This window comes from Oryctolagus cuniculus, chromosome 15 (assembly GCF_964237555.1).
Source record: "Oryctolagus cuniculus chromosome 15, mOryCun1.1, whole genome shotgun sequence".
Lineage (NCBI taxonomy): Eukaryota > Metazoa > Chordata > Mammalia > Lagomorpha > Leporidae > Oryctolagus > Oryctolagus cuniculus.
In genome coordinates this window covers 44,645,012-44,669,995 of record NC_091446.1, presented here as the reverse complement: position 1 = coordinate 44,669,995, position 24,984 = coordinate 44,645,012, and the positions used below count along the sequence as shown (strand labels likewise).

Sequence of the window (24,984 nt, the reverse complement as noted above, 5' to 3'; positions counted from 1 at the left end):
AAAATAAGATAAAAGAAAAACAATCCTTATACTATCTATGATTTAGAATTCAGTAGCAAAAAAAGTTTACTTCTCGTGGGTAACTTTTTGCTCCTTACACAGAAAAATGAAAGAACTAACTTTTTATATGTTTAAAACATGGTCTCCATGGGGCCAGAGCTGTGGATCAGTAGGTTAATCCTCCGCCTGCGGTGCTGGCATCCATATGGGTGCTGGTTCTCTTCCCGGCTGCTCCTCTTCCAATCCAGCTCTCTGCTATAGCCTGGGAAAGCAGTAGAACATGGCCTAGATGCTTGGGCCCCTGCACCTGTGTGGGAGCACCTGGCTCCTGGCTTCGGATCAGCGCAGCTCCAGCCATTGAGGCCATTTGGGGAGTGAACCAGTGGATGGAAGACCTTTCTCTCTGTTTTTCCCTCTCACTGACTGTAAATCTACCTCTCAAATGAATAAAAAACAATCCTTAAATCAATCAATCAATCAATCAAACAAACAAACCTGGCCTCCAGGAAGCTTAGAGTTAATTACCTTGAACTTTTAAATAGTGCCCCCTTCACTCTGATCATTTTTCCCTCATGTCTTATTTTACATATAGCTTAAAAATAACCTCAGTCCTCACCTCTCCTATTCTAAAATATATTAACATTATCATAAAAGTACAACTACTGGACAAAATGCAAAGCAATTCCTTAAGAAGATGATAGCGCTGAGGGTCACTCTGCACTCCACCTTCCCTGGTTCTGCAGTGTATAAAGACAGATGCTACTCTTCGGGAAAACGTGTAATTTTCTTTGAAGAGGCATGCTCCTGTCTATCCCTCTGAGCCATTTAAGGCCCTTCTTTTATCACTCATTAAAAATGGGCAGGTCTTTTTGATTCTTTATCTTGATTAATTCTCTAACCGTCTTCTCATCCTTACTTAATTGGGAAATAATGCTTCCAACCTGTCATTATTTCCAACTAACTAAGAGAATGGAGAAATGATTGCTTCCGGCTTACTTCTGGTCTCCATGGCTCTACGCCAATCAGAGACAAGCTGTTTAGCCCATATCAGTCCCATCTTCCTCATTATATTCTGCATTTGAACAAAGAACTACTTGATTATTACAATGCCTTTCAAAGATGGCAGACAAATTAGGTACACAGAAATCACAGCCAGCTTGAGACAAAAAGTGTCTAAGTGTTACTTCTGTTTGTAGTGTCTGGAGCATTTGGCAAACTGATGATCTGATGAATGGATCATTATAAATGATAACTGCATATCAGATATTGAAATATTGACTATTTTTCCTGATGACCGCTGAGTGCAGTTGTCAAGGCCCCTTCTCCTCATCTGCACACCACCCAGGTCTCTGCACACACCGATGCTCACTGATTTTGGAGACTCTTAGCACTCTGCAGGTTGCTTAGACTGTGTACTGATATTTGAGATTTCATAAAAAGACTTCCAGTATTATCGCAAGGCAAGAAGAGAGTCTAGAAATGGAGTAACACAGCTGAAATGATTAAAAGAGGAAGGAAGGAAAGAAGGGAGGGAGGGTGGGAGGGAGGGAACAAACCTGCTAGCTGATTCTTCAAAAACTTCATAGAAAAAGATTCTGCAGGACCATGCCATTTCTACTTTAAGACTTTTCAATGTTTTCGAAAGTTTATTAGTAATAGTCCAAGGAATTATGAACCATAACTCTAAGTTGATATGAGAATTTAATTGGTCCAAGACCCACTGTGAGAGGCCAGAGCCACACCATGACAGGCTTCTCACAAGACAAAAAAAAACTGGCTAGGCCCAGGACTCACCTGCTGTGAGAAGACAAAACCTGACATGGGGCAGTCATGGGTTCAGCAGGGCCAGGTGGGGGCAACCAATGAGGTGGGCCGTCCTTGGTCCTGCAGGGCCAGGGGAAGGAAGGAATGCGGACGTAATACGTGTTTGCCCAGGAACTATAAAAGCCCTGGAAACAAAGAGAAGGGTTCTTGCTCTCCCAGCAGTGCGTTGCACAGGAGGTCAGGCCCCAGCAAGCTGGACCTATAAATAAAGTCCCTTTGTTCTTTGCATTTCGGTGAGTCTCGCTGGTTCTTTCCATCTGGGTGATCCGGAACACAACACCACAATGCCTATCACTAGGCACACTGATGATCTCTCATCTTTTTTTTCTTCCTCACTCACACACAATTAACTACTTTCATTGTAAGATTATTGCTCCTGGAGCCGGCGCTGTGGGGAAACTGGTAAAGCTGCCACCAGCAGCACCGACGTATGAGTCCCAGCTGCTCCACTTCCAGTCCAGCTCTCTGCTGTAGCCAGGGAGGGCAGTGGAGGATGGCCCAAGTCCTTGGGCCCCTGCACCCATGTAGGAGACCCGGAAGAAGCTCCTGGCTCCTGGCTCCTGGCTCTTTTGGATTGGCACAGCTCTGGCCATTGCAGCCATCTGGGGAGTGAACCAGCTGATGGAAGACTTTGTCTGTCTCTCTCTGTCTCCTTCTCCCTCTCCCTGTAACTCTACATTTCAAATAAATAAATGAAAAAATATATATTTACTGAATAAAAAAAAAAAAGATTTCTCTCCAAATTTACCATGCGAACAGCAAGGAAGCTCCTCCGGAGCTCACAGCTTATTGCGAAAACAAGTTATCTCCCCGACCCTTAGCAGGCCAGACAGGATGGGGAATTATAAATGAGCTCTTTGGATGGTTTTTGTCCCTGCCTGGTAACTGAATGCCAATCTGACTGTCAGTACTTAAAGCCGACTACCACCAGGTCCGTTTGGGTTTTCCTCTCTTGGAAGCAGAAAGTTTCAACCAAAATAAATCCTACTTTACTTTAAAAAAAAAAAAAAGATTCCTGTTCCCTAGGATGAGCATTCTCTAGCCAGTCTAAGTAGTTGTTACCTTAGGAATTCACAATTGGCATCTTATTTTGTGAAGAACAGGGTTCAAGGAGAAGCATTGAGTTACACTGTCCCCATTTGCTGTCTATCACATCACATGGGTAAAAAGATAAAATTTAAAAAAGGTAAATTAGCTTCAAAGAAGAAAAAAGACAAGCTTTCTATTACAGGGAACAAACTAAAACAACAAAAAGAATGATCCAGAGAGAAGACAAATAGATCAAATGAAAAGCTGCCCTCGCCCCACTTACCCAGGTGCAGTCTTTTCAAATCTATCCTATTGCTCAAAGTTCTCACTCCACGTAAAATACCAAGTCACATCCGGCTCCTGAAATAACCCAGAACTGTTAGCTAATTAAATAATTATGGAGGGATACTCTGCACTGCACTGTATGTGATGAGGTTCTCACACACAAAGCTGTATCTTCATGGAGATGTTTAGTATGTGTCAGCTTACTCTTATTCAATTCCAATTATGGAGTACTATAAATAAAACAGACCAAATAACCATTAATATGATTAGCAGGGCTCAAATATTTTTCAGCTAAACCCATTAATTTATAGACCTGATTATGGGGAGTCAATGGTTTTGCTTTGCAATTTTCTGACTATTGGACAAATGACTGGCAAGGGCCAAGGCCTGCAAAGGTCCAAGGCAATGTCGATTTTTCCTCTTCTCAAATTTATGTCAGATATACTCAAAAGCCAAGAAGGAACATGAGATTGTAAAAAAAAATAATGAATTCATTTAACCCCATTTCCTTCTATAAGAGTTAAAAGTAGCTTATGTTTCAAAAAAATGAAAATAAGACCAATCAAGTATGTTTCCCATATGTTCCCATATTCCCATTTGACTCCCCTGATTTATTTATTTTAATCAAGGTTGGTGATAAATTTGTTTCAAAAGCTTTATAGGAATTCATTTTTGCATTGCTCTATTAAGTAAGCAAAGATTTGAAGTTGAGCAGTACCCATTTTTATTTTTGTTAGTGTGATCTCAGGCTATTTACTTAATACTGTTGAACCAAATTGTTCCCTGGTCTCTAAAGTATCTAGAGAGGCCAGCTTGAGCAACTGGCAAGTGATAAACCAAGTGATTAATTTAGACCTATAATTACTGGTGAGTTGATGAACGGGAGTCACGTGCATTCTACACTGAGTTTCTTGCAAAAGAAAAATAATGTGTTAAAGCAATTCACATGAATTCACACACTGTTTATGCCAACTGTGCCAGAATGGCCATCTGTCTAGGACATCTTATCTAATTATAATTTGGCACAATAGTTGGTTTTTCCTGACCAACACTCACGCACTGATCAACAGGTGCCCTTTATGGCACATTACCAACAAGTGTATTTTGACCACCGACATTTTAGGAGGAAAAAATCCTTAATCCTCATTTCATTTTATATTTCCTTTTTAATCTGAGACAATTTTCTCAAGATTATAAAGTGTTTTCCTCTTATTTTGAATAAATTCTTTTAAAGATTTATTTATTTATTTGAGAGGTAGGTTTGTAACTTGGGCCATCTTCTACGGCTTTCCCAGGCCATTAGCGGAGAGCTGGATCAGAAGAGGAGCAGTCAAGACATGAACCTGTGCCCATATGGGAATGCTGGCACCACAGTTGAAGGCTTAACCTACTACACCACAGCGCCAGCCTCTATTTTTCTTTCATATTGTGGTACCATCACACAGTATAAACGCTTTTGTTTTTGTTATTAAAGTAATTAAGGTCAACACATTTCCTTCCTAGCCTATTTCAGCCTAATCCCATCTAATTTATGTTTTTATGACTTCTATTAGTTGCTTCTAATAGAAGTATAACATTCTCTGCACAGAATCCAAATGCAAGATGGCCTATTATATTCTGCACACTACTTAAGTTGCTGATATTCTGATAGCCTCCTGAGACACTGCTTTATTGTGTTAGCTAGAAATCACAAGCATTTAATTTATCGTGACTAGTGAAAAGCTGATCCTCAAGACTTGTTAGGGAGAGGGTGTTTAGCTGAGTGGTTAAGACACCTGTGTCCTACATTAGGGTATCTGGGTTCAACTCTCAACTGCATTTTTGGACTCCAGCTTTCTGATAATGCAGGACCTGGGAGGTACTGCTAATGGCTCAGGTAGCTGGGCTCTTGCCACCCACGTGGGAGATCTGGATTCCATGACGAACTCCCAGTTTTGTTCCTGGCTCCGCCTTGGCATTTTGGGTATTTCAGAAGTGAACCAGTGGATGAGAGTCTTGCTGTGAAAGCAAGCAAGCAAGCAAGCAAGCAAGCACGGAAGGAAGGAAGGAAGGAAGGAAGGAAGGAAGGAAGGAAGGAAGGAAGGAAGGAAGGAGAAAGAAAAAAAAAAGATGTGTGTCTCCAGAAATCTTATTGGTCTTTAGAATCTAGGCATGGGGCCTATTTTTAACCAAGTCCTCAGAGAAGGGTTCCAAATACTTTCAGGGAACCTGGTCTAGGACTCTGGATAAGTACACACAGATCAGGTCAAATTAGATTCATCTCTTTCCTGGTCTAAAACCTGAAGAGTTGGCCGGCGCCGCGGCTCACTAGGCTAATCCTCCGCCTAGCGGCGCTGGCACACCGGGTTCTAGTCCCGGTCGGGGCGCCGGATTCTGTCCCGGTTGCCCCTCTTCCAGGCCAGCCCTCTGCTGTGGCCAGGGAGTGCAGTGGAGAATGGCCCAGGTGCTTGGGCCCTGCACCCCATGGGAGACCAGGAAAAAGCACCTGGCTCCTGGCTCCTGCCACCGGATCGGCGCGGTGCGCTGGCCGCAGCGCGCCAGCTGCGGCGGCCATTGGAGGGTGAACCAACGGCAAAGGAAGACCTTTCTCTCTGTCTCTCTCACTGTCCACTCTGCCTGTCCCAAAAAAATAAATAAATAAATAAATAAATAAAACCTGAAGAGCTCTCCTTTTTTTTTTTTTAAATAGTCAATGATAATCACGGCACTATCATTTTTTTTTAAAGATTATTTACTTGAAAGTCAGAGTTACACAGATAGAGGAGAGGCAGAGAGAGAGAAAGAGAAAGAGAGAGAGAGAGAAAGGTCTTCCATCCAATGGTTCACTCCCCAATTGGCCGCAACGGCCGGAGCTTTGCCGATCTGAAGCCAGGAGCCAGGAGCTTCTTCATGGTCTCCCACACAGCTGCAGGGGCCCAAGCAGTTGGGCCATCTTCCATTGCTTTCCCAGGCCACAGCAGAGAGCTGGATCAGAAGTGGAGCAGCCAGGTCTCAGCTCCCATATGGGATGCCAGCGCTTCAGGCCAGGGCGTTAACCCACTGCACCACAGCACCAGCCCCAATAAATACATATTTTCAAGTCTCTGAGCTACTGAATGGTATTTAAGGTACCCCTCGTCCTGCTCCCAATTGTATGCATCATCCCTTGCATTCACATGGACTCATTTGTCATTTTCAGACATACTGAAGCCCTCAAAATGACTACAGAGATGCTTATTTACCTCTCCTGGGTAAATCCCTCCATTTTTCCCAATCAAAATCCTCCGAATACTTCAATCTCATTCATTGTCACTTCCTTGGAGAAGCTTTTCTGGTGCCTAGATTAGCTTTAGGATTTTAACAGAGTCTTTTGAAAATGTGTGTTGAAGCATGTATTTCATTCCAGCTTGGCTGCAATCTCTCGCCCAGCCTTCTCCAACCTAAGTGATTTGTGACTGATCACAGAAATATTTGCATTCTCTAAAACACAACACATTGGTGACGAATACATTTTTTATTAAATCAAGACCCCAAAGTCAGAAGGGGTGTTCCAGAGCTCTTCTACATTACTGACCTCATTAGCAAAGAAAATGCTCCGTCTGTTCTTGTTGGAAAATGTACATCTCAGGGGTCAACTGACAACCAATAGGTCAACCAAGCTCACAGATCAATTTGTTGGGCTTGTGCAGCCTCCACAAAAAAAAATCAACCTAGATTTATAAGCAAGGAGATGTTATACTAAAATCCTAGATTTGGTTTCTCCTGGAAAAAAAAAAATCTGCTGGGCCAGACTTCTCAAATGACCACCACGGGCTAGAAGCACGCTCAGCAGGTGGTGAAGCAGAGCGTGGCTTCTCCACTCTGCCACACACCGCACCGGTCTCTCCCACCCCAGAGTGAAGAGGCCAGTTGTCACTCATTTTCGTGTTTACATCTTCACTTTTTTTAGAGGACTGAAATCATTTCTCTGTGACCAGAAATCTGCTAAAAGTAAGAAAAACAAAAGCTTGACTCATTACTGAAATGACCTGACTTGATTTATGTGCACTTTTGAGTCTGCAGTACTTGCCCTTCCCTCAGGACGTTCAGCATCAACTATGACGGGGTGAGAATTTGTTCAAAACTATCTCTGCTAGCGTCACCAGGCTGGCAATATTGTGATGCAAATTTCTTAGGGTACAAATAGGAAGTCAACAAAACAAACCTGGAAAGATCTCAAGGTAATGTTTTTCTAAATATTTGTGTGGCTTCCTCTCTCAGGTCATTGACATTAAGTCATCCCTTGTTTTGACTAGCAACAGACAGAGCCTCAGAACTTCTACTTAAATCCAAAAGTATTCTGCTAATACTGATCATCTGTAAACAACAATGGTGCAAATCTAGTTAAAAAATGTACTATATGGGCTGGCGTTGTGGTGTAGTAGGTTAAACCACCACCTGCAATACCAGTATTCCATATGAATGCTGGTTCTCTACTTCTGACCCAGCTCCCTGCTAATACGCCTGGCAGGCAATGGAGGATGGCCCAAGTGCTTGAGGCCCTGTACCCATGTGGGAGACCTGGGCTCCAAGCTTTGGCCTGGCCCAGCCTCAGCTGTTGCTGCCATTTGGGGAGTGAACCAGCAGATGGAAGATCTCTCTGCATCTCAGTCTCGCCCTCTCCCTCTCTCCCTGTAACCCCAACTTTCAAATAGATCTTTTTAAAAAAATGTACTGTAAAGACTACATGAATTTAAAAACAAGATCTATTTCATTGAGCATAATTTTTTTTTAAGATTTGTTGATTTACTTGAAAGTCACAGAGTTACAGGAGAGACAGAGAGAGTGATCATCCTCCGCTGATTTCCCAGGTGCAGCAGGAGGGAGCTGGATCAGAAGCAGAGCAGTCAGGACTCAAACTGGCGCCCATATGGGATGCCTGCAGACAGCGGCTTTACCTGATGCACTGCAGTGCCAGACCTGAGCACGAGCTTTAAAAGAAGAATTTTTACAGAGATGGCAATATTTGGCAAACACTAAGGTTCCAAACACGATCCTTACAGTGGCATCAAGAAAAATACCATTTAAAAAGGGAAATATTGACTCCATCTGTCACTATGGACTCACATGTTCTGAATTAATTCCACTAGCAAGGAGAGACATGGGTCAGTAGGTACAATTCCATCACAACACAGAGACCCTTACATAAACTAAGTAGCCTGAATTCAACCATTAAAGAGAACGCATGTTTAGTTACTGCATAACTCTGCAATTTTATTCTCAATGTAAAACATTTTATTCACAAACTAATTAGAAAATTCGTTACAGTGAAGAAAAATATCAACTCCATGGGGGAGTCCAGATAAGATAGGATTAACCTGGCTGCCTCAAATAAGCAACACTCTGAATGGATGAAAACAAAAGAACAGAGGAAGAAAACAGAGTTTGCTTTCTGAGCCTTCACACTCCTAAAGCTGTCTACACTTGCCTGTGATGGCTGTGAACATGCTCACAAGAGCGCTGGGAAAATTTCAACCTAAGTTTCAAAGACCTTTTAACATAATTCCAAAGACCAAGTCATTCTGGAATTTTCAGCACATAGGCTATTGGAATGACAGTATTTTTCTCATTGCATCCTAAAAACAACTTTGTTATATCCTTTAAAAGCATGTGTGGTAACTATTGATGAATTCTGTCTTCCTTCTCTTCTAATCTGCTAGATTTTAGCTAAGTATTACAGCAATACGGGCTTGTGATCAAGTAAGAGAGAAATGTGTATGAATGCTCTTTGCCCTTCAGACCAATTGCTTTTAAAACTTTTGATCCAGACCCACAATAGAAAATATACCAAGGTACTTCAAAAATTCACGGAAAACGAAGTAAAAGGTGAGGTTATGTTGTGCAAAAACTTTTTTTTTTAGGGGCCAACATTGTGGCATAGAGGCAAAAACTGCCACCTGTGACGCTAGCATCCCAAATGAGTGCTGTTTCAAGTCTTGGCTGTTCCACTTCCAATCCAGCTCCCTGCTAATGGCCTGGGAAAAGCTGCAAAGGATGGCCCAAGTGCTTGGGCCCCTGCCACCCACTTGGGAGACCCACAGGAAGCTCCTGACTGTTGGATTCCACCTAGCCCAGCCCTGGCCAATGCAGCCATCTGGGAGCAGATGGAAGATTCTCTCTGTCTCTCCATCTCTCTGTGTAATTCTTGCAAATAAACAAGTCTTTGAATTTTTTAAAAAAAATCTCTGAATAATTTTTTTCATAATGTGTATTTTCATGAAATTTTTAAATAATGTATATATTTGAAAAGCAGAGTGACAGAAACAGAAAGAAATAGGTAGTGAGAGAGTGATCTTCCATCTACTGGTTCACTCCTCAAATGACCACAGCATCTGGGAGTTGCCCAGACTGAAGCCAGGAGCCAGAAACTCTACCCTGGTCTCCCACAAGGGTGTCAGGAACTCAAGTATCTAAGACATTATCTGCTGCTTCCTGGACACATTAGCAGAGAACTGCATAGGAAACAGTGTAGCCAGAACTGGAACCAGCACTCTGATAGGAGACGTGGGCATCTCAAGCAGTGTCATGTAAAGGTTTATTTAATTATTTGAATGGAAGTGCTACAGAAAGAGAGGGAGAGACCCTCTGACCCACTGAGCAGTCTAAACCACTGTGCCACAACACTTCCTCCCAATAACATTTTCGAAGACTCTCCTATGTACAGTTTTTCGAATTTTTGTACCAACTTAAATTTATATACTAATTTCAATTGCCACAAGCTTTTGCAGTCACCCTTGTACACAACTTCATATACACATACTTGAAAACAAATTTAATGAAACAGAACAGTGATCCGCAGCAGATACCCACATGCAGAAGTCAAGTCTTTTAAAAACAGTATGGCCTTTGCACATATCCTACAACATCCTCCTGCATTCTTTCAGGGTTTGGGAATCATTCGTTCTGGCCCTGCCACAGCAACCGCAGGCTGGACTTGAAATTCAATAAATCTATGGAAGGCTAATTTTCAACTTGATAATTTTGTATGGCCTATGAATGATGTAATAAATATGCAAATGGCTTTGGCAGAAAAAAGTTCCCTACCCTTGCATGCCCGATTACTTGTAATACCTAAGACAAAGTAAATGCTATGGAAGTTTTTATTCTATATTGTGTGGAAAATAATAATATGAAGAAGTCTGTGCGTGTTCAGTACAAACACAGTATTTTTTGGAATATGTATGCTCTTCAGCTGATTGAATCTGGGGGTTCAGAACCCATGATACATCTAGCTGATTGTATGCACTGATTCCTGTACAATCCTGTATTTTCAATTATGTTCCTTCTGATTTCATAAAAATGAAGTGCTGGTGGGGCCGGTGTTGTAGCATAGCTGGTAAAGCCGCTGCCTGCAGTGCCGGCATCCCATATGTGTGCAGATTCAAGTCCTGGCTGCTCCACTTCCTTGCACCTGTGTGGGAGACCTGGAAGAAGCTCCTGGCTTCAGATTGGCACAGCTCTGGCTGACAGAAGACTGATATCTCTCTCTCTCTCTCTCTCTCTCTCTCTCTCTCTCTTTCTCTCTGCCTCTCCTCTCTCTGTGTAACTCTGACTTTCAAATAAATAAATTAATTAAAAACAAAACAGTGTTGGCTGTCACCCCCTAAACTGATTATGTGGCTCACTAACACATCATAAAATGCAGCTTGCTTTCAGATGCACTTAACTAACACAGTCTATTTATTAGTGAAATGGAGAAAAGAAATAGGAGAATCTTAAAGATGGTTAATAAAGATAACAAAAGCCAAAATATACATCGGATCTGTTTAACACACTGAGAAAACACACATTCAGTATACTGATTTACTACTGAAACAAGATGGCAGAAAGATCGTAACTTTTAGCTACTACTTCAGAAGTCTTGTAGGTGCCTGCTATGTGGCAAGCATTCTCAAGTCCTCCATGTTTCACAAAAACATTGAGTTGTACGCTATTATTAGTCTCATTTTGTAAATTAGAAGCAGAAACTTTGCGGGTCTGATTTCAGAAGCCTGAGCGCTCAGCCACTCTGGCGCTCTGCCTTCCACTTGCAATGGCACTATCAGAATGACTTCAACAGATACCACACTGAGCAACTGTACCTCATAACTCATACAGTTTCAAAACCAAGAAGCATCTATCCGGACTGCAAACTATTTATCAGGCTCTAGAACTTTCTAAGGAGATCAAAGGTTAATCAAGACGGTTTCATTAATCCTTAATCAGAGAGGACATCACATGAAACCCTTGCCTCCACCCCTAAAGGACCATGAAGCACTCAATACAGGCTTGTACCCCGCTGAGCAAGCTGCAAGCATTGTCTCCACTTTGTAAACAAGGAAGAAACAGAGTTTACAGAACACGCACAAGCCTTCACCCGTGTCATTTTTTTTAAAGGAAAAAGGAAAATTTCACCATTTCATAGTATACTGAACTATATTTCCTTCCATGTCCTTTTATAAATCTAAATTTACCCAGGTTTTTTTCTTTTTCTTTGTTATACCCTTTCTTTTCTTCCAACTGGCTTATTTCTTGAAGAATTAACTGAAAGACCACTCAGGAAGTCATCCTGATTCTTTTGCTCTATTCCTTGTTACCCTGTCAGTCCTTGTTTTTTTTCCTACATTAGCATTTGTATTTCACTGTCAGTCAATGGGCTGGTGAATCTCTTGGGGCAGGTTATGTGTTTTATTTCTGCACTTCCAGTAGATGGCACTCTGGTGGATTTTCATTAAAAGCTGGTTGGATGAATGAGTGAATAAATCAATGAATAATGGGGGGAAAATCCAGAAAATGTAAAAGCTGCACACTGTCTAAAGGGATTAAAAGAAAATTTCAAACTCTTTTATATTGATGGATTAAAAAAGCATAACCGATAGAAACTTTCCCTTCTAAAAAAAATTTCCAAGAGTGATCCTGGGGGCCAGCGCTGTGGTGTAATGGATAAAGCCATCGCCTGCAGTGCCGGCATCCCATATGGGTGTCGGTTCATGTTCCAGCTGCTCCACTTCTGATCCAGCTCTCCACTGTGGCCTGGGAAAGCAGAAGTAGATGGCTCAAGTCCTGGGTCCCCTGCACCTGCGTGGGAGGCCCAGAAGAACTCCTGGCTCCTGGCTTCGGATGGACACATATCTGGGTTTTTTGGGGGAGTGAACCAGCAGATGGACGATATCTCCTTTCTCTCTCTCTCTCTGTCTCTCTGTCTCTCTCTGTCTCTGTCTGTGTCTCTGTTTCTGTCTCTCCCCCCCCCCCCCTGCTTCTCTGTAACTCTGCCTTTCAAATAAATAAATCTTAAAAAAAAAATTTAGCCTAACCCTGACCAGTCATTCCCCTCAATGATGCCAATACCAGGTTCAACTGAGCTGGTAGTAAATACTGCTTATACATAATAAAGGAGCTGCAGGCAAATAAAATAATACTAACACTGGGCCAAAAAAGGGAACAGATATTGCTGTACAAAAGATGAAAAGCAGAAAAATGTAAAAGTTTATAAAATAACCCTGCTCATTATTCTAGGGTTTTATGGGTTTCTTTTATGAAAGTGAAAAGCAAAAAGAAAGACAGTTTAAGGAGGAGAATTCTCAAGTAAAGATTTCATAGAATGGCTTTCAGTCATTTTTAAAAATGAACAGAAATGTGTTTCTCTAGCAATATGAAAGAAGAATCTTAAGAATGATATTGTCTTTTTCTTGAACATAAAAGCTCAGACTATGCCCTGTGATAAATAGCTCCTAATCACCAGAAAGACAAATATGGTTTCTAAAACAAAATTATACATTTCACGCTTCATGCTCAATGTCAAGTTATTTTTAATTGTAAAAAACTCACTGAAGAATGAGTGAATAACAGCCATCCAATTTTCACAGGGATTTCTGCTGCGCTGTGACATGCATGACAAGTGGTAGCCAAGTCAACCTCCCGATTATGTGAACGTTTCTGCTCACACACCAATAAAACACTAACACAACTCTGATCCTATAAGGTGCTCATAAATACAAAGAATTAGTATTTGACTTCAGCAGTGTTGCTGTGCTGCAAGTAAAATGATACTATCATTGCTTTTTCAATATTAGTGATAGCAGGTATTCAATCAATTTTAAAAGAAAACTGACTACAAGGTAGAACAAATGTCAAATTTCATGAGGATACAGATAGGGAGAAGTGCAACATAAATTAATGTTGATCTGGAAGAAAAGCTACAACCTAGACCATAATTTTCCCTAATATTTAAAATATTTTTTTAAAATTTATTTGAAAGGCAGAGTTACAGAGAGAGACAGAGGGGGATACAGAGGGAGGTATTTCGTCCAATGATTCACTCCCCAAATGCTCACAAAGGCCAGGGCTGGGCCAAGACAAAGCCAGGACCCAGGAGGTTCTTCTGGGTCTAGCATGTGGGTGCATGGGCCCAAGGACTTGGGTCATCCTCTGCTACTTTCCCAGTGTACTAGCAGGGAGCTAGATTGGAAATGGAGCAGTAGGGACTCTGAGTTATAGACCAATGCCCATATGGGATGCTGGTGCTGTAGCTGGCAGCTTAACCTGCCAGGCTACAGCGCCAGCTCCTGCCCTAACATTTTCTGTTCTGGGTTGAATCTCCTGGAGGTTTGCTTGATAACAGTAATTGAAGAACTGTAAGAAAAGTTTATCTGCACATTCTTTTTAAAATTTTCAGTATGTTCATTGAAGTATAACTTACACATAATAAAATGCACCTATTTTTAAATTCATGTCCTAGTGATGATTTATGGTAAATTCACATATGCAACCATCAAAAAATCCAGCTTTTGAAATACTTCTATCAACTCAGAAATGTCTCCTGCCCATTTGGAATCATCCTTCCCTCCCCCTGATGCAAGGAAACCAGTAATGTCCTTTCTGTTTGTAAGAATTTATCTTTCTTGGGGTATTTTACATAAATAGAATTATATAATCTGTACTCTTTCCATCTGGGTACTTGTCCTTATTCTAATGTTTTTGAAGTCCACCTGTTAGGTAGGAAGTCAGAAATGAGCTTATGTGTGTGTGTGAGACAAAGGCCTAAGGCACTGAAATCCAGGTCCAGCATCTGCATCCAAAGTCATCCCGATAACCTTCCAGGTGCAGCCCAGTATCTGCACTTCAAACATCCTGCCCAGATCCTGACCTTCCAGGGGTCCTGCCATCCTTCCTCTAACTGGGCGATGCCAGCCAGGCTTCCTCCTGTCTGATAAGTTCAGGGGGAAAACTCAGAAAGGAATTTTTCCTATTTACATCGAAGAAGTCCTTTGTTCCAGGAGGAGAAGAAGGAGAAGAGGCGGGAAGGCAAGAACCGTCCCCTTAAAAACCCCCGGCCTAAATGTAAACTGCGCGCTCAGCCCTCTGCCTCTCTGCTGAGCCGCCCACCTGGCCTGCACAGGTGTATTCTCTCCACTCAACCATGTGACCTCGCTGTCCCCCAGTCTGAGTGACTGGGCACTCTCTTTCAGGTCCAGTCTGGAGGTGCCATCCATTCTTACGGATGTCCCTACCCTAATAAACCTTACTATGTTGCTTTCCACTACTCTCTGTCTCATGCCTGAATTCTTTCTTGCACGAAGACAAGGACCCTTTTGCTTCTCCAGTAACACACCTATTTCACTCCATGTATCAGTATCCTGCCAAAGAATAATCCACTGTATGAATATAAGACATTTTGTTTATTCATTTACTAGTTGATGAACATCTGGATTATTTCTACTTTTTTGGCAACTATGAGCTTTGCTGCTATCAACATATTTGTACAAATATGAACTTATATTTACATTTCCCTTGGACAAATATCTAGAAATAGAGTATGTTGGATGATACAGCAAATTTGTTTTCAACTTTTAAGAAACTTTTCCCAAAGTAGCTTTACTGTTTTATAATTCCACCAGTAATTTATATCATTTCTCTCCATTTCCCCAACACTTGTTTGTTTTTTAAGATTTTTTAAAAAAGACTCATTTTTTTTTAAAAAAGACTTATTTATTTATTTGAAAGGCAAATTTAGAGAGAGAGAAAAAGAGAAAATCTTCCATTCACTGTTTGACTCCTTGAAATGGTCACAATAGCCAGGGCTGGGCCAGGCTGAAGCCAGGAACCTGGAACTCGATCTTGGTCTCCCACATGGGTGACAGGGGTAGAAGGACTTGGGTCATCCTCCACTGCTTTCCCAGGTGCATCATCAGCGAGCTGCATTGACAATGGAGTAGCTGGGACTCGAATTGGTGCTGGTAGGGGATGCCAGCACCACAAGACGTGGCTTAACCCAATGCGTCACAACCCCCCCCAACACTTGTTATTGGTTTTTAATTTTTATTATAAACATGTTAGTTCTCATATTCTTAATGACTTGCCCTGAGGTGTTTTCCCATGTACTAATTTCTATGGTATATATTATATACTCCTTAGGATTCAATTAAGCAAAGATTCTCCCTTCCTCAACTAAATCAATTTAGGGGACAGAGTATGATAAGATAAAGAAGCTTCAAAGCAACCACAAAGGAAGAATTCAAATCCACCCTCTGAATAATTCAAAATATGAAATCCCTTCTTCAAGTTTTGGTTTCATTAGAAGCAGAACACAGAGAAAAGGAGGTCATGATGTGTCCCGTGCACACCTGGAATAGGATGTCCTGTTCTATGTATGAGAGATGAGAGATGAACCAACATACACTGTAGAGACACTGAAAAACAGTAAAGAAGAAAATAAAAGCCCACCACCACTTCGGTTTTGGTAACTTCCATTCAGTCATTTTCCCTCCAGTTGGAATGTCGTAGCAGCAACCAAGAAGTTTTGGATTTCATGGCATTTCAGATACTGGATTTTTGTACTAGAAGTCTCAATCATATGATACTATTTGATCATATGATCATACTATCATATGATAATCATGATACTAAGTCTCAGTAATATGATACTTTTTAAATATTTTCTATAGTCAGAAAGTTTCCTTTAATGCATAGCTCAAAGATTGAGTAACAGTCTGTCTTGAGTCTATATCACAATTTAGCCACTTGTTTTGTTCGGTATTTTCAAATTATTTACCTATCTAAATGATTCTGTGAAGAATGCCATGGTGTCCCAACTCCCACTGGAAGAGAGGCACCGATGCATAAGAGTTCCTCAGAAAAGCACAGTCACTGGAGACCCTGAGAATATTCTGCTGAAAACAGAAGACTTGAAAGAATACGCCAAATAGAAAGATCTGAATCCATGACTTGCAAGAGGGATTGGATGCTAAGAAGCTTCAGATATAGGCAGTAAAACAATGCTGATCTTCATAAGGAGGCAGATTTCAATTTATCACAGAGAACAAGAACAACAAGAAATGAAATAAATGGTCTCATCCACAAAACACAGAACCTAATTGGGCAGTTTCCTTACTCCTTGGCTTCACTGGCAGTTGATAGAAAACAGGGTCTACTCTCACACCATAAATTCTGAAACAACAAGGACACCTGAATCGCTTTCAGTGGTGAATGGGTCTAGCCAGTAGGTGTTCATCAATCATAACTCCACCTTCAAGGTTATGATTCTCTCGTGACACAACAGAACCCCAAATATATGACAAGTTTTTTAAAAAAACCAGATCTTCCAACACAAAAGTCAAAGGTTTGGAAAATAAGACCCTTTTCTGTCATTTTATGCTGGATTAGGGGTAAATACAGGTTTGATTGACTTGCCCTGAAACGCTTAACAATTTTTGTATTAACAATCATTCCTTAGGCTCAAGATTTATGGAAGGATGTCCAGGAAATATTTTTAATAGAGAAAAATAGCAAGCAAGAGTGACAGGAAATTCATATCTCTTGTGATGTTTTGCCAGGGAAACAAAGCGAAACATTAGTGCCAACTGTCAGACTGACCACCAACTTCAGACAGGCAAAGATAAGAATGAACTCCATTCAAGGAAATGTGCAGTGGGGAGGAGAAGAGGTGTAGCAAATACCTCCAGAGAATCAACTTAAACAAGAGCAACTCTTGATGAGATGTTTCCATCTGTCTACTCCTGACTTCCCTACAGCAACAGGATGCTCTCTATGTGTCACTGTCTCATCAGCAATTTCATTGTTTCCTCTTTCTTGAGAACTAGATTTCTATCACCAGAAACAAAGAAAGAGAACATGGTATCAACTATAGCTAGCTGAGCTGCCTGCTGTGGGGAGCAGCCCGGACTGGACTGAGTTACTGGAATTAAGACTTATTCTATGCATCTGCTCTCCCACAATATGGCGCTGGGAGAGAAGTAAACAGCTTCCGCACAGCTGCCTCCAGTTCAACCAATAAACTGTAGGACTTGCTACTGATTGGAGGAGAGCAGCGTACTCGGCGTGTGGGCAGCCGAGTTAGGATTGGCGGAGGAGGACTATAAAGGAGGAGAGAGACGGCATGCACCAGGAACATCTAAGGGGAACATCTATCTGAAGGAACACCTGTGCAGCCCCCGAGAGAGCCGGCCGGCGGTGTGCCGCTCCCCTGCGGAAGTGGGGAATGTGGCCAGGGGGAACTGCCCTTCCACGGAGGTGGAAGGGATAGTAGCCAACCCGGGAAGAACCAGCAGCAAACCCGGGGAGGGCCGAGCAGACGAAAGAACAGCGCAGGGTTCAGTGTCGCTCCTCCACGAAAACGGGGAGCGACACCTGCCATTTAGGTGCACAATTACTGAGAGCTTGCTTCAAAAACTGAAATAGCTTCTGCTATAGTATGTCTAAAGCATACTTTTCTGTCTACACACAGCTTCCTGGGAAACCTACAATAAGCAGTTATCAGTATGATCTATCAGATCCCTGTAAGAACAGAGATATTTGCAAATTTTCACACATAAGGCAGACAACAAAAATGCTTATATTGGATATAGTGTATTAGCTTGGTGTTTTAAGAGAGGAAAACATGAGTAATTGTCTTTGTCATTTAAAGAGCTAAAGATGTCACTCAGTCTCTTTCCCACACATTACTTTTTTTGGAAGGAAATGTTGTGTTTTCTAATATTGGAAAAGTAGAATTTAAGTCATCTGAATGAATATGGGTAAATCTGGGGAAATAAAGCCCAAAGTAAACACTTTTCCTAAAAGTTCTGATTGGCTTTGATACAAGTCACAGAGCAAAAACTGTCCTTACCTCTCCCCTTTGACAATTACACTAAATTTTCTTTTATCAGTTTCTAGGAGTAAAATAGTTTTTACTATTTTACTATATTTATATTTATATTTATATTTACTATATGCGGTTAGTGAAAAGTCATGAAGTTGAATTCTGGCCCTTACCAGTACCTTAGCTTATAAGTTAGAGGTTATCTCACATATAAAGCAAATATGTCATTTCCATGATCATTTCCAATTAATCGCCATGTCTATACCCAGTATAGATTTTCTGAAATGGTCTTAGAGAGCTGAAAGTTTGTTGCTAAAGCTGGTGGTTCTTTCTATTTGCCTTTATTTTATTCTGAATTTATTCCCACCCCATAAATTTTTGTTTCTTCTGGCATATCTTTTTCTTGTGTGTCACCTCCTCTTCTGGTTTAGGAACAACTTGTTCCTTTTCAGTCAGATCACCTCGGTGTGGCAGGGGGAGCTTCTGTGTGGGTTAATCTGACTATGAGCTCTGCAGAAACAGTGGTGCTTTGTTCACCCAGACATGTTTGATGATCAGAGAGTCTACCTCCAAAGAAGTTCAGCACTACTCTCTGCATCTGGAAGCCCATGCGAAAAAAAGCAGCACTCTCTCTGGGGCCACCAGCTCTGTGCCCAGCCCCACTGTTTGGCCTAGGCACACCTATCAACTCCTCTCTTACAACAATGAAATGGCAAATGTTGCTTCTTTTTTTAAGATTTATTAATTTATCTGAAAGGCAGAGTTATAGAGAGGCAAAGGCAGAGGCAGAAAGAGGGAGGGAGGGAGGCAGAGAGAGAGAGAGAGAGAGAATCATCCATTCACTGGTTCACATGCCAAATGGCCGCAACGGCCGGAGCTGGGCCCATCCGAAGCCAGGAGCCAGGAGCTTCTTCTGGGTCTCCCACATGTATGCAGAGGCCCAAGCACTTGGGTCATTTTCTACTGCTTTCTCAGGCCATACCAGAGAGCTGGATTGGAAGAGGAGCAGCCGGGACTAGAACCAGCACCCACATGGGATGCCAGCACCTCAGGAGACAGCTTTTACTCGCTATGTCACAGTGCTGGCCCCTGTGGTTCAGTTTTGAAAAACCAATAAAAAAATAAACATACAAAATTGGTATTACTTCCCTTGAAATGAAATTTCCCATTGTTGGTTGTTACTCTAAAGATATGGAACTTTTGTGATTTTCAAAAACCTCAGCAAAACAGATGGAAAAAACTCAAATGATGGGCAAACATCTTCAAAATGTCAAGTATTTAAAGTAGAATTATTTTTCTTTTCTTAAAAAGATTTATTTATTTATTTGAAACACAGAGTTATAGAGAGGTAGAGGCTTTACCAGCTGTGCCACAGCACTGGTCCCAAACACTGCTTCTTTAATGGGACACCTTTCAGGTACTTGGTGGCTTTTTGGATATCCATATCCTTATTAGCCTGAGTAGTTTCTTGGGTGTTCTTAAAGTGAACACAAAGATTTAATCCTCTTGACTTGCATAATTTGTCTGGTTCTCTGGTCGAGTGCCTAGAGAATCATTTTCACAGATTACCTAAGACCACTTACAGGAAGAGTGAGAACTGAAAACTGTGGAGACAAGTTATGCTCAAACAGTGTCCAGAAAGTATTTTGCAGTTTTTCAAACTGGGAGAAAGGCAAGACCACTGTGGACACAAAGGAACTTCCTTACCATCTGTCAGGATCCATAGCTTCCTGAACATTTTAAGTTCAGAGAAGATAAAGAAGCATGAAGAAGAATTCACCTGTATTCCCTTAGGACATAGACCACTTACTACCTTCTGGCCACTGATTCCACTTCTCCCAAACATGTGAATCTTGGGAACAGAGCTCATTCTCATTTTCCAACTGATAGGACACAGTATATGACTAAGAGGAACACAGTACATAGGCCTACGAATGGGTTTTGTATATTTTCTATAAGGGTGCACATTGCCTGAAAGTGTTGACTTATACTCTTCAACCAAGTGGCATCAAATTTAACACATGCCAAATAGCTGGAAAATTAGCAAAACCAAACAAAAGAGTTTGAGGAACAATGGGAAAGAATATTCAGAGCTGATGGCAAGGCAACAAGGCCAACGGGCAAGTCACATTTCAAGTAGTTCAGTCACTTCTCATTCTGTTTCCTAAAAAACAAACAAAATCAACACCCCAAAGAGGAGAAAGAAATCTGTGGCTAATGATAAGTTTCAATTAAAATATAATTTTGTACTGAAAGCAAACAGACTGCAAATAAAGAAACAGGTTTACCAAATCTTAAGAAGCATAAACATATCAAAGTCAGAATTACTCATTGGGGTACTTTAGAAATCCAATCAAATTACACAGATATAAAGAACATTCAAAGTAGCAGATGAAATCAACAAGAATAGAAAGAAGGTAATCATATTCAGAGCCAGTTGATCATAAAAAGAGAGATGGATTTGAATTTTCTCTCATCTCAAAGAGAGAACTGCATTGTTAAAAAAGATTTATTTATTTATTTGAAAGGCTGAGCTACACATGCTCACACACACACACAAAAATACACACACACACACATGGGGTGGGGAAAGGGAGAAAGGGGGAGAGAGAGAGAGAGAGAGAGAGAGACCGACCTTCTATCTGCTGGTTCACTCCCCACATGGCTACAACACCCAAGGCTGGGACAGGCCAAAGCCAGGAGCCTGAAACTCCATTCTGGTCTCCCAGGTGGGTGCAGGGGCCTAAGCACTTAGGCCATCTTCCATTGATTCCCCATTGCATGAGTAGGGAGTGGGATTGAACGTGAAGCAGCTGGGACTCAAACCGTCACTCCTATGGGATGCCAGCATCACAGGCAGCAGCTCAACCCATGGTACCACAATGCCAGCCCCAAGATCTGCATCTCCGAAAGAAGGAAAAGTTCGGCAAGATACATGCACTGACTCTCAGCAACAGAAATATCACTGCTCTACAGACTAAAGTGACTAGCTGTTTTTCTTTTAAATTCAGAGAGACAGGGAAAGAAAGGAGAGGGAGCGGGCAGGGAGAGAAACAGCTCCCATCCACTGTTCATTCCCCAAATGCCCCTCAACATCACAGCAAAGCCAGCACCTGGGAACTCAATTAAGGTCACCCACTTGAGTGGCGGGAGACTAACTACTTGAGCTATCTGTTCCTTGCTGCCTCCCACCGTGTGCATTGGCAGTAAGCTGGAATCCAGGTACTCCTACAGGATGCAAGCATCTGAAGAGTTAGCCCCAAGGCCTGTCCAGGTGGTCAATATTGTAGAAGTATCCTTCTGTTTAGTTCATTTTAATGTTCCTCAAATTTCTTAATGTCATCCTAAGATACTATATCAGAAGTGGGTATGTCATTGCACAAATGTAAGATAAAGACACAGATATAAGGGAATGTGTTCTACAAAGTGAACACCAAAAGCTTTTTGAGGTCTTCAGAAACTTCTGAAAGTGCGAAGGGCTCCTGGGACTAAGAAGCTGGAGAATTGTTGATCTATTATTTCAAAACTCTTTCATTTCTGATCTCCCTTAGACAATAAAGATACCTAAAGGTGCAACCTGTTTGATAAGAACTGAATGCCCTCTGAGGGACAGTCAAGGAACTATCAGAGGCTTCAAGCCAGAGCAACGAATCACTTGTAATAACACCTCAGCCAATATCCAAAAAAGCATCTGTCAATTTGGCATAATGGTTAGGAGCACAGTCTTGAAATTGAAGCGAATTCTAATACAAATTTCATGTCACAGATGAAGGTCCTTTTCCCTATCTTTCTATGACAAAGACTGATCCAATCTCTGATCCATTGCTTCCAGGGGATTCATTGCTTGCCCTGAATGGTTTTTATGTCTTCTTTGTGCTTTACTTTTCTCATAGGTAAAATTCAGATAACAATAGTGTCCAATTCATAGAATCATTGCCAGACTCATGGAGTCACCTGTGTTATATATAAAGGTCTAGAGCAGTTCCTGGTATAGAGCTGGTGCTTAATAAGGATAAACCACAGGAAGATTAAAATTAAAGTCACCAGGGCTAGAGCTGTGGCATAATGGGTAAAGCCACCAGCTGTAACCCCAGCATCCCATATGGGCTCTGGCTCACATCCTGGCTGCTCCACTTCTGATCCAGTTCCCTGCTAATGGTCTGGGAAAAGCAGTGGAAGATGACCCAAGTGTTTGAGGTCCTGCCATCCGTGTGAGAGACCTGGAAGAAGCTCCTGGCTCCAGCCTGGCCCACCCTCGCTGTTGTGGCCATCTAGGGACTGAACCAGCAGATGGAAGATCTCTCTGTGTATGTCCCCTTCTCTTGCTGTAACTGACTTTGAAATAAATAAATAAACCTTAAAAATAAAATAAAACTAAAGTCACAAGACATGATCAGGTACAACATTGGCTCCAGAAATTATGGACTCAGAACACAGGTCCTTAAGCCCAAGATTGCAGTAGCAGAGGATGGCTACATAATCACTTTTTTTTAAAAAGATAGATTTATTTATTTATTTGAGAGGTAAGTTACAGACAAAGAGAGTGAAAGTCAGAGAGAAAAGTCTTTCATCTGCTGGTTCACTCCCCAAATGGCACCAACGGCTGAGCTGGGCCAGGCCGAAACCAGGAGCCAGGAGCTTCCTCTGGGTCCACGTGGATGTAGGGGCCCAAGGGCTTGGACCATCTTCCACTGCTTTCTCAGGCCATCAGCAGAGAGCTGGATCAGGAGTAGCCGGGACCCAAACCGGCACCCATATGGGATGCTGGCACTGCAGGTGGAGGCTTAGCCCACTAGGTTGCACTGGCCCTATCCCTTTTGTTTCTATTATTTGGACTACACTAAAATCAAGCATGAAGAGATCTTCCTCAGGTCCCTAAACCAGGCATAGGAGATGATCTGTAACCGAATCCCTTCAGCATTTAAGGTGAACTGAGAGCTAAATGGTTATAATTTTATAAACACTTATTTTCTTTTTATGTTCAAAACTATTCTGGTTAATCCTGGGAGAATGCTTGGGTTAGTTTTCAAGACTTTCTACAATCTTCACTTCAGTTTTACAGAAATTCAGGGGGCAGCTATTATGCTACAATTTGAGATAGAGATTTCCATGTAGTCTGAGTTATCCACAAGCATCTGACCTACTAGACTTAAATTAGATATGTTAGCATTTGTTGAGGCATGAAGAGGGAAACAATAGCTACCAAAAACATCAATGACTCAGATAAACACCCTGCCGGTTTGCCATCTCCCAGGAACCACAAAAGGCTTCAACTAGGTACAATGAGCTTGCCTTTGAAGTCCATCCTAATAGAAATTTGTAAAGTTAAACAAACAGAGAGAGATAGGGCTTGGAGAGAAGATGCAAACCTAACCTAAGGGATACTGCTCCAGCAGGATCTTACTGGTTGACAGTTTGTCTCTTCCCTGTCTTTGGAAGCTCAGAAAGCAAGACCTGGAAGTCACCCACTTGCTCTTATCTATGAATGTGCTTCAGGGCAGGCCTGCTAACAAATGGCAAATTACCTATTATCTCTAAAACCCTTTGAAGCTTGATTGTTGAGAATATGTAAATGGCTCTCTTTCTCCCTGCTCCCAGGGTCTGAGCTGTCCTGAGATGATAATGCAATCATCTGTGGAAAACACAAATTCCCTAATTAACATTAGAGCCCCAGGAAACTTTCTCCAGGAAGGCAGACCCAGGCGGGCCCCTCCACTGCTATCCGAGCAAGGGGGCTGGCCTGACTGGTTTGATTGGAGCTGAGTGGAGTGCCTCATTTCTTCCTTCTTATTTGGCAGGGAGTCTTCAAGGCAGTCCCTGATTGTGTTTCAGAAAATCTTCTCCAGGCTGTTTGTGATCTGAGACAAAGAGGAAAGAACCGGCCAAGTTCAAACTTCCCTCGCAGGGCAGACTGGGTATTCTACTTTAAGGGTATCAATCAGGCCTTCCCCAGAATGACCATTAGTCTGTGTGCATTTTCTCCTCTGGATACATTTATTCACTTGGAACACTGGCTTCTTTGACTTGTCCCTCTCCCCCAGACTCAACTGCCCAGGTTTGTTGCACTTAAGCCAATTATTTATCCAACCCATAGCTTATCTTTTCTCTCTCCCCTCTCCACTTCCCCAGGCGTCTTTCCTGTTTTCTTCCTCTAATTTCCCCTTAGGATTTAAAGTACTTAAGTTATTCGAAATACAAAGCAAACATTGCTACTTCCCTGCCTAAAATGTTCTGTGGATTTCTATTCCCCACAGATCTAAAACTCTGCATTACCCAGAAAGTTCAAATCCCTTTTACCTTTCTTATGATAGTATCTATTTGTACGTGGTTCACAGTATTGAAGTGAGCTGGTATATGCAAATTGCTGAGAACAGGGACTGGTATATATTGAGTAAAAAGTCTGCATGATGATGAGGATAAACAGTAACATCCATTTTTCTTGGAGACCTGGCTGCGGGCTCTGGAGACAGCTCTCCCTCCCCATATTCCATCTCATTCCTTCTTAAAGCCTTTGTAGCTTGTTCTGAAGCACCTGAATGGACAGAATCGGCTTAGATGACCTACACATATCACTGTTGGGCCATGGCCATTTCTAGGGTTATTACAGGCTCAGAAAATACAGAGCAGATGCAGCCAGAAAGGTGATCCTCTTCCCTGACGTCCAGCTATTCTGCGTTTGGTGTTGCACACAAAAGTTATCTGGATGCAGGTTTCACCTCTTGTACATTTAGAGGAATTTTTTTTTCCTACCA

General features: G+C 41.8%; 1 protein-coding gene and 1 long non-coding RNA gene across 4 annotated transcripts in view; both read right to left on the bottom strand.

Moving 5' to 3' along the window:
* Nucleotides 1–24,984, bottom strand: part of PRKG1 (protein kinase cGMP-dependent 1) — a 1,363,231-nt gene that overhangs the window by 671,659 nt on the left and 666,588 nt on the right.
* On the bottom strand, nucleotides 4,593–9,126 carry LOC138845355 (uncharacterized). The gene is made up of 2 exons (XR_011382388.1): nucleotides 5,795–9,126; nucleotides 4,593–5,417 (listed from the first exon to the last, which is right to left on the bottom strand). It is a non-coding gene; the product is annotated as an uncharacterized lncRNA (long non-coding RNA).